We start from the raw sequence: 10,063 nt of genomic DNA on the forward strand, positions 1-10,063 counted from the left end.
AGGGCGGTGTCATATCAAACACTTTCTTGGCATCACTCTCATCGATCCAGATTGCAAAGAGGGGTTGTCAGAGATCGTCTAATTTGCGCTGTGAGCACTGTCCGATCCAACATAATACCTCATCGAGGAATACATGGGACTCGTCTCACCTAAACTCTCCCTCAAGACTATGCTGACAAATCACCGCCATCAACACTGTCCCTCTCAACATCTCGGGGCTCATTTGTCTCACGTACATTTCCTGTAACATCCCTCCTTTTAGCACCTTGCTTAGGTAGACATAGGACTATATATATGTGTGTGTGTGTGTGTGTGTGTGCTTATGTATGTGATTATATTTTCTTGATATTAGAATGCTAAATGTTTAATAATTGCTTTAAAAATAAGTTGATCTAGTTAGTTTCAAAGCTGTCCAAGTTTAAAGTCTAGCCGTTGTCGGGTAATGTATGGTTTTAGAATTTTAATTAGAATTGGTCTAAGTGACCACCTAACCTATTAGATTTCATAATGCTTTATTGATTTTGAGTTTTAAGGATAAAAAGTTATTATCTTTGTGTTATACTATGATAAATAACTTAGTTAAAAGTCTCTAGAAAACGTGTTGGTTTTAATGTACCTTTGAACTGGATTGCCCGAGAGTGCCTATGATCTTTTCTATCAGTTCTTTGAGTACTTTAACTATCATCTATGCTCCCCTGTACATTTTTTAAGGTTTTATTAAGGTGTCTTAGAGCACAAGAAAACACATCCATGCACTACACAAATTGCTCAAACCAAATACCACATTATGCATCTAAAACTTTGCTAAATTACCTAATCCTTGTTTAAATCTTAATGACACCCAACCCAAAATATCTTCCTCCAGTAACTCATCCCTAACACCTATATATACATGACCTTAAGGGGGGTTGGGGACTGAATTCTCACACTCTCACACCTCCTCACCAACACTCCATCTTCACTCATCTTCCCCACTCTTTCTTCCTAACGTTAGCACCAAGGAGGAAGGGAGGAAGCCTCCATCTTCTTCTCCAAACTCACATGCAAGTGAGAAATCTGAATCCCCAAGGTATCTAGTTCACATCCATGGCGTTTAATCTACACTTTCTTAAGGTTGTTTTGGTTGGATTCTCATTAAGATTTCATGAACTAAAAGTGGTGCAACTATGGATCATAGTGTAGAGTTTGCTAGGATTTCCTCCTAATTTCTCTTCAAAGACTCTACCCAACCATTTCAAGGTATGGAGAACTCAAATTTCACCTCTGATTCACGAAAAAAAGACATGAAAGGGCTGTCCTTACTGTTTTAAAATTCTGCTCTAAGTGTGGTTAGGGAAATCATGCATTTGATGTGGTTGTTGTAGTTGTTGTTGAGTTGTAAGCTTAGGGTTGTGTTAGAAATGATCATGGCTATGTTTAGAACTCTTTGAATGTTGTAAATCGTCTGTGTGCAGGTCTTTTTATCCAAAGAATTTCGTGGTGAAAGGGTTTCTAAACCCAATCACCTCCTTGTGTTGTTGATAGATCCAAAAGGGTGTTTTAGGTGTTGTTGTGATTGTTCTAGGGTGCCGAGGATTGAAAACCCTTGCATGTGTTATAAGCTTTGTTTAACACACTGAACTCATGATCTTTAACTCATTTTCCAAAGGTTAGAACTCGAAATTTTTTAAGGCTAAGAAACCATGCAAATCTGTCCCAAGTATTCAAGAGTTAAGGAAACCCTAATACCTTAATTCCTTGATAACTTGAGTTCCTGATGTCCAAATTTTACGTATAATATATGCATTTGTTCATATTTTAAATTCCTAACTAAATATCATTCTTTCAGGAAACAAAAATCGAAATCCTCACTGTGTAAAGGGAAAAACGAAAACAGTCAGCACTCCAAACTATCTAATTTTTGACTATATGTTAGTCTATGTTTCAAATTGCCTTATGTTTTATAAATTCTGAGATTTATGAGCCTAAACTTATATTAGTACTCTGCTTTATGAAGATAAAGTGTGTATCTCAAGATAATAATTTTTTTAAAGCTTTTCTGAAGCGAATCCGAGCCTCCTAAGTCAAATTCTGAGTTTTAAACCAATAGAGTCTATGAAACTCTTTTCGTGCCTAATCAAGATTTTAGTTATATCCAAACTAGATATTTGAGTATTTTCTAATGTATAGAGCCTAATTTAGGTGTTTTCCTTCGCAATATGAATAAACTTAGTGATATTGAATTAACTGTTTATGACCTAATCAGGTACGCGACACTCGGGCAATCAGCAACAAAGGAACATTAAGTTCAGCAAGGTTAAAGGTATGGAGAGAAGTGTCTTTATATAGGTGTTTAGAAATGATGCCAAAGATATTCATGCATCTCTAAGCTAGGCCATGTGCGGATATAGTCGAATATTATTTCTATGGTCGCGAACAATCGAGTAGTGAGACTTAGTTGTTCGTAAATTAATTTAAATTCTAAATTATGATGGATATGTTTGGTTGAAGTGGTTCAATGGAATTGAATGATTATGTTCGTTGATATAAATGATTATTATGACTGAAAGTTTGATAATGAAAGTACTGATTTAACTGAATATTCTGTTGAATTTTGAATTGTGACATATTGTTGAGTTGACTATTGAACTGTCATCAAACATTCTCATGGCATAGCATATGAAAATTCTTGATGAAACTTAAAGAATGATAGTTTTGCTTATGAAAGATTTGACGAAGGATGAAGGGGAAATGTTTTTCTGATTTATATCAGAAGTGGCGTATTTTTACAGTGATTAGAAAATCCTTTTGATCAATAAGCCACTGAATTAGAACTTGAAGAAAATGTTATAATTGAGTTTAAAAGAAAATGTTTTGTTATTACCCTAAAAAGGCTTCCCCTGATTCTTGATCAGTCGGTACCATTGCTGTTGAGGTATCGTTAAGGGCCCAGTTAGGAGACGTTTTCTCCATGCATTTATCTACAAAATAGTTGGTCTCATTAGATTAACGAGTGAATTCATTATTACATCATGCTCATACATATGATTGAATTGTTATATTAATACCTGTTTGATCTGTTTTATGTTATGACTTCATTAATTGTTGATTGTTTATCTTATATAGAGATGCTTACTCTCCAATCTCATATTACAGGTAGTGATGGACTCAGAGGCTTCTTTTGTGGTTCCTCTTTGTTGAGTAGAGATCATGCCTCTCCCGTCGGGGGAGGTTGAGGTGGACTGGTATAGGGTAGTGTTTAGGGGAGACATAGGAATCAGATGTTCGTACTCGGACAGGCATAGAGTGACACTCCCCCGCCGCTCTACCATTCCAGCGGTCTATATCATGCACATACCAGACGGTTACGAGTTACGACGCATGCCTCCTCTTGCTCATGCCAGGTATATTCCATCTCCTACTGCTCCTCTTGACCTATCTTCTGGATCCTATCATGCCCGGACTCGTAGGGTTGCGCCATTCTGCTGGGGGACCACCTGTGACTCCGGCTAGTCATACTGAGACGACTCGGGGTGTTCAAACTTGTCAATGTATCCAGTGTCTTTCTTTGCGGGAGAGTCATATGGATTCAGAATGACGAGGCTGATATTCGTGGCTCGATAAGGAGGGCCCGACTATCTCCTTCACCATCATACTCCCCTGCGCCAGCCGAGCCTATGGTTAGGGAGGATATTATATATATTTCCAGTGATGATGAAGATCTAGAGGAAGACCCTGAGGAGGGTAGTTCTGAGGGACAATAGAAGGAGGATGTTGGGTCGAGATTCTGACGGTCTGTTTATGCATGGTATGACTGTATAGTTTTCTTTCGGTGCGGTTGCTGTGAGTTCAGTGTACACCCAACCATTGGATCTTTTGCGTGTGCATATTTGTGTATATATATGTCCTATTATTCTGGAGTGTATATGTGGATGGCATGACTTGGATGATATACTCTTTTTTTTGGACTATGACGCTTTTTGAACTGATGATCTATATATATAAATATGTGTATGTTACTATGTTGTATTGTTGTTTAGTCTATAGTTTAAGTGGTGAGTTATGAAAGAACCATATGTTCATATGTTATAAAGAAAAAAATTATACGCTATTTTCGCAAAAAGGAAAATATAATTAACCAAGATCGTAAACGATGGTCTTGTATGTAATTGCTTTAAACGTTAGGAAAAAGGTGTTACACTTTAGTGGTATCAGAGCGGTTTAGTTTGGTTAGCCTGTGATAGGTCTCACACACTTCTAGTTGTGTGCCTCTGACTGTATTTCGATAAAGGAGACCATGGATATGCACCCTAACCGAAAATAGGAAATTATATCTTTTAATCCATCTTTTCTAGTGATTTGCCCATCCTAAGACATCTCCCATCCGGAATGCTTCTAGTGGTTCCCGATCTTAACATATAAACAAAAAGAGAATAATTTTGGCCTCACTACGAACCATCATTGAATTATCCTGGACGGCTCTCAAGCCAAGCCTCTTACGGTCAGACGATCTTGTTGTATGGGCACAACATAATACTTCTCACCACCACTGTGAACCATCGTTGAATCATCCTCGACAACTCCTCTAGCCAAGCCTCATACGATCAAACGATATCGCTGTGTGGGCATAATATCACACCCTCGGACCTCACCTTTAACAAAGCAATTCCTTACATTTATTACTTTCAAAAATTTCATATAGTTATTTACCTTTACAACTTCTTGATGGAAAACATGCCATTAGGCTCTCCTATATATGATAGTTATCGTGCAGATGACTTAAAAAGAAGTCAGGTCTGTATGGAGCCCTCTTGCTCAAGCGAGAGCTGTTCCGCTCAAGCGAGGGCACATCCATTTTAGAGGCATTTGTGGCTTAACCTAGAGCTGTCTCGCTTAAGCAAGAGCTGTCTCACTTAAGCGAGAAAACAGTCAGTTCTCTTGGTATCTATTTTAGCTCAAGAGAGAGTTGTCTCGTCCCGAGCTAAAACACTCATTTTCTCTAGACACTTTTCGCTCAAGCGAGAGTTGTCTTGGTCCAGCGAGAAGAGCCTGAATATCATTTTAATTAATTTTCTCAAGGAAAATATTTCTCATTTATATCACATGTTTTTAAACCTTGAATTTAACAATTATCACATACAAATCATTCCCATAATAATCATTTGAACATTATAATTCAAGAGTAAACATGGTATTTGCATATATAATCATAACATAAATCGGTATAAGAAATATTGTTGTACATAATCCAAACAAAAAGGCAATTGATTAAGTACAAGCTTTCTTAATTTCAAAGGCAACTCCAAACTTGTGAGGGAGTTTGGAGTTTTGAGGGCAAACACGATTGTAGCTAGTTCCAAATCGTGCGTTGACGCATAAGCCACTACTTTCCTTTGTTGCACCAACATGCAACCTAATCCTTGCTTCGACGCGTCAAAATATATGTTGTAGTTTTTGTTGGGATCTGGAAAGACTAATACAGGTGCTGTGGTCAACCTCTTCTTGAACTCTTGAAAACTTGATTCGCACTTTCTCGTCCAGAAAAAGGGTTTGCCCTTCCTCGTTAGTGTAGTTAGCGGCAAGGCTAACTTTGAAAATCCTTCAATGAATTTCCTATAGTATCCCGCTAATCCGAGAAAGCTTCTGATATCCGTCACCTACTTTGGAGAATTCCATTCCATTACCGTCTCCACTTTTGCAGGATCCACGAAAATTCCTCCTTTCGAGATTACATGACCGAGAAAATTTACAAACTCTAGCCAAAACTTGTCACACTTTGAAAGTTTGGCATAGAGTTGATTGTCCTTCAAAATCTACAATACCTCGCGTAGATGTTCGGCATGTTCGTCTTGATTCTTTGAATAAATCAGGATATCATCGATAAACACGACTACACGTGTCGAGGTATGGATGAAAAATCCTGTTCATGTAATCCATGAATACTGTAGGGGCGTTCGTCACACCAAATGGCATTACGAGTTATTCATAATGGCCATAACGTGTCCGAAAAGTTGTTTTCGGAATGTCTTCCGACTTTACACATATTTGATGATACCCCGATCGAAGGTCGATCTTTGAAAATACTGTAGCTCCTCTCATCTGGTCCATCAAGTCATCAATCCTTGGCAACATGTACTTTTTCTTAATGGTCGCCTTATTCAGTTGTCGATAGTCGGTACACAACCTCATACTACCGTCCTTCTTCTTTACAAACAAAACTGGAGCACCCCACAGAGTAACACTCGATCTGACGAACTGTTTCTACAGCAGATCCTCCAATTGTTTCTTCAACTCTGTCAAATCTAATGGTGCCATCCTATAGGGAGCTATAGAAATTGCTCCAGTTCTAGGAACCAAATCAATAGCGAACTCTATCTCGCTTACTGAGGGTAAACCAGGAATATCATCCGGAAAGACTTCAGAGAAGTCCCGAACCACTAGTATACTTTGAATTTCTCCGCCTTCTTTCTTCTCCAGCGATGCTAACATCATGAACACTTGGGCTCCCTCCTTCAAGAACTTCTCCATTTGATTGGCAGTTGTGCTTTTGGTTTCTTAACGAGGTTCTATTGGGTCTTTAGGGTTGCTAAAGACTACTGTTTTGTTAAAATAGTTCAAGAGAACGTGGTTATTGGATAGTTAGTCCATTCCTAAGATGATATCTAATTGGGATAAGGGTAGGCATATCAGGTCTACTAGGAAAGTTTTGTTATCTAATACTATGGGGCATTGTGAACATACAGTTGAGACTATGACAGGTTCGTTTGTGGGTATTGACACAACTAGATCATATGGTAAGGGAACTATAGGCAATTCTAATCGGTTAACAAAATCATGGGATATAAATGAATGGGTCGCACACGAATCAAACAGCAAAGATAAGGAAATCTCATTAACCAGACATGTACCTTGAATGAGATCTTCATCCTCCTTGATCTCAGCTCCGTTCATGGTGAATACCGTTCCTTTAGCCTGAGGTCTGGCCGCGCGAACAACATTCACTCCTTCCTTCTTCAGCTTACGGCACACCGACTTGATGTGTCTCAGTTGGTTGCAGTGATAGCAAATAGGGCAGTTGGCACCGAAATGCTTTCCCTTGCAGTTCGAGCACCAAGGTGGTGAGTTGTTACTGGAGTTCCCAGCTTGAAAACCTTAGTTGTTGTTGTTTTTGTTTGAACGAAATAATTTCTGTTGATTTCTAGATGGAATTCCATATGGTTTCTTGTTGTGGTGGAAAGGTTTTCCCCTTCCACGATTCTGACCCAAATTCCTCTAGGGTCTGTAGGAATTTCCCTGAGGAATAGCATTCTTGAGTGCGGCATTCCTTGACTTCACACTCTCCTCGTAGATTCTGCATTTGGTGACCAGATTTGGAAAATCCGGTATTTGTTGGTGAGCAAACATCGCCGTCAAGTCGTGCCTCAATCCTTCTTCAAACTTGGCACACTTGGACATTTCATTACCCACTTGATTGTAATGTGGGGTATACCTTGCCAAATCCTCAAACACAACAGCATACTCCCCAACTGACATGTTCCCCTGCTGCAGATTGAGGAATTCCATTTCTTTCTTCGTCTTCATGTCCGCTGGAAAGTATTTGTGTAGAAACTTATCCTTGAAAGTTGTCTAGTTGACAACTTGTTATTCGTGCTCCATCTGGCGTTGAGTGAACTCCCACCAGTTCTCAACTTCTTTAGCCAGCATGTAGGTCACATAGGTGACCTTCTGCTCCTCGGTGAACATCGACACCCGGAAAATCCTCTCCAACTCTTGGATCCAGTTGGTAGCAGCATCTCGTGCAAATTCCCCTTCAAACTTAGGTGGGTTGCAACGACAGAACTCGTCTAAACCACTGTACAGTGCAGGTTCTTGGGGTTGTTGTGACTTTTGTTCCTATCACAACAAAACAAAAGAGAAACCTCCTAAATCAGAGGTGCACTAGAAGCCTCGCAAGGGTCTTCTTCCACCTCCAATTTAGACGAGATTTCAATGACCTCAACTGAATCTTCTATGCAGATAAGCTCTACACATTCGTCGGGCAAAGTGAATGATGCCTCCCGAACTGTGTATTAAGGTGGAAGATGAAGAACTGAGCCATTGCTTACCCAATCCAACTCCAGGTCGCAAGGAGCTGTGTAAGTGTGTTGATTACCCTCAACACTCCATGTCCCCTCCTAGGACATAGTGAAGCGATAACCTCAGATCAGTGCTAATGGGTCCATCTTAACATGCGTACAAATACACCAGAAGAATAGAGAAGGAGTAAACATCTATGAAAAACTTGTCATCGACGTCGTGGAATTACACGAAATAATACACCAAGACAACACACGAGTGAAGATATATCATGTGATCATACAAGCATATAATAATGATGAATGAAGTATAAACTCAAGAATTTAGAATCAATATCGAAGAATATCATTTATGCAATGCGATGCATGAGTCCACCATCCCTACTCCTTTGTCCATCAAATAACTATGCGGAAATAATCGAGAGTACAGTTCCCATAACAAGCCGATTTGATTGCACCAAAATTATTCCTCGCAAGGATATATAACCAATCTGTTCCAACAAAACTGTCCATTTCAAGATGGTGTCGTATCAAACACTTTCTGGGAATCCTCTCATCGATCCTAATTGCAAAAAAGGGTTGTCAGAGACCGTATAGTTTGTGTTGTGAGCGCTGTCCGATCCAACAGAATACCTCATCCAGGAATACATGGGACTCGTTTCACCTAGACTCTCCCTCAAGACTTTGCTGACGAATCACCGCCATTAATGCCATCCCTCTCAACATCTTGGGGTTCATTCGTCTCCTGTACATTTCCTCTCCACTATTTTATTTTTGACCATGGATATGCACCCTAACCGAAATTAGAAAGTTATGTCTTTTAATCCATCTTTTCTACCGATCTGCCCATCCTAAGACATCTCCCATCGGGAATGCTTCTAGTGGGTCCCGATCTTAACATATACACAAAAAGAGAATAATTTTGACACCACTATGAACCATCGTTGAATTATCCTGGACCGCTCTCAAGCCAAGCCTCTTACGGTCAGACAATCTTGCTACATGGGCACAACATAATACTTCTCAACACCACAGCGAAACATCGCTGAATCATCCTAGATGACTCCACTAGCCAAGCCTCTTACGGTCAAACGATCTTACTGTGTGGGCATAATATCACACCCTCGGGACTCGCCTTTAACAAAACAATTGCTTATTTTTATTACTTTCAAGAATTTCATATAGTTATTTACCTTTACAACTTCTTAATGGCAAACATGCCATAAGGCTCTCGTATATATGAGAGTTATCGTTCATATGACTTAAAAAGAAGTCATGTCTGTATGGAGTCCTCTCGCTCAAGCGAGAGCTGTCTCACTCAAGTGAGGGCACATCTATTTTTGAGGCATTTGTGGCTTAAGCGAGAAAACAATCAGTTCTCTTGGTGCCTATTTTAGCTCCAGATAGATGTCTCGCCCCGAGCTAAAACACTTGTTTTCTCTAGACACTTCTCTCTCAAGCGAGAGCTGTCTCGCTACAGTGAGAAGAGCATGAATATCATTTCAATTACTTTTTTCAAGGAAAATATTTCTCATTTATAGCACATGTTTTTAAACCTTGAATTTAACAATTATCACATACATATCATTCCCATAATAATCATTCAAACATTATAATTCAAGAGTAAACATGGTATTTGCATATATGAACATAACATAAATCGGTATAAGAAATATTGATGTACTTAATCCAAACTAAAAGGCAATGGATTAAGTACAAGCTTTCTTAACACCCAAGGCAACTCCAAACTTATGAGGGAGTTTGGAGGTCCTGATGCATATTCGAACACCACTGTGTCACAATGTTTTCTCCTCACCTGAGTGTGTCGGGTCTCTAGGTTCTTTGTTTGCAGGTGAGCTTACTTGATCTGATCACCTCTCGAACTCTTCATTACACCAAAATAACATTAATTAGTTAAATGACGATAATTATTATACTTAAGAAATAACGTTTTACATCATTTTACTAAGATTTAACATTTTTAAATCATTTTACCATCTAAGACTTCA

This window comes from Lupinus angustifolius, chromosome LG12 (genome assembly GCF_001865875.1).
Source record: "Lupinus angustifolius cultivar Tanjil chromosome LG12, LupAngTanjil_v1.0, whole genome shotgun sequence".
Classification (NCBI taxonomy): Eukaryota; Viridiplantae; Streptophyta; class Magnoliopsida; order Fabales; family Fabaceae; genus Lupinus; species Lupinus angustifolius.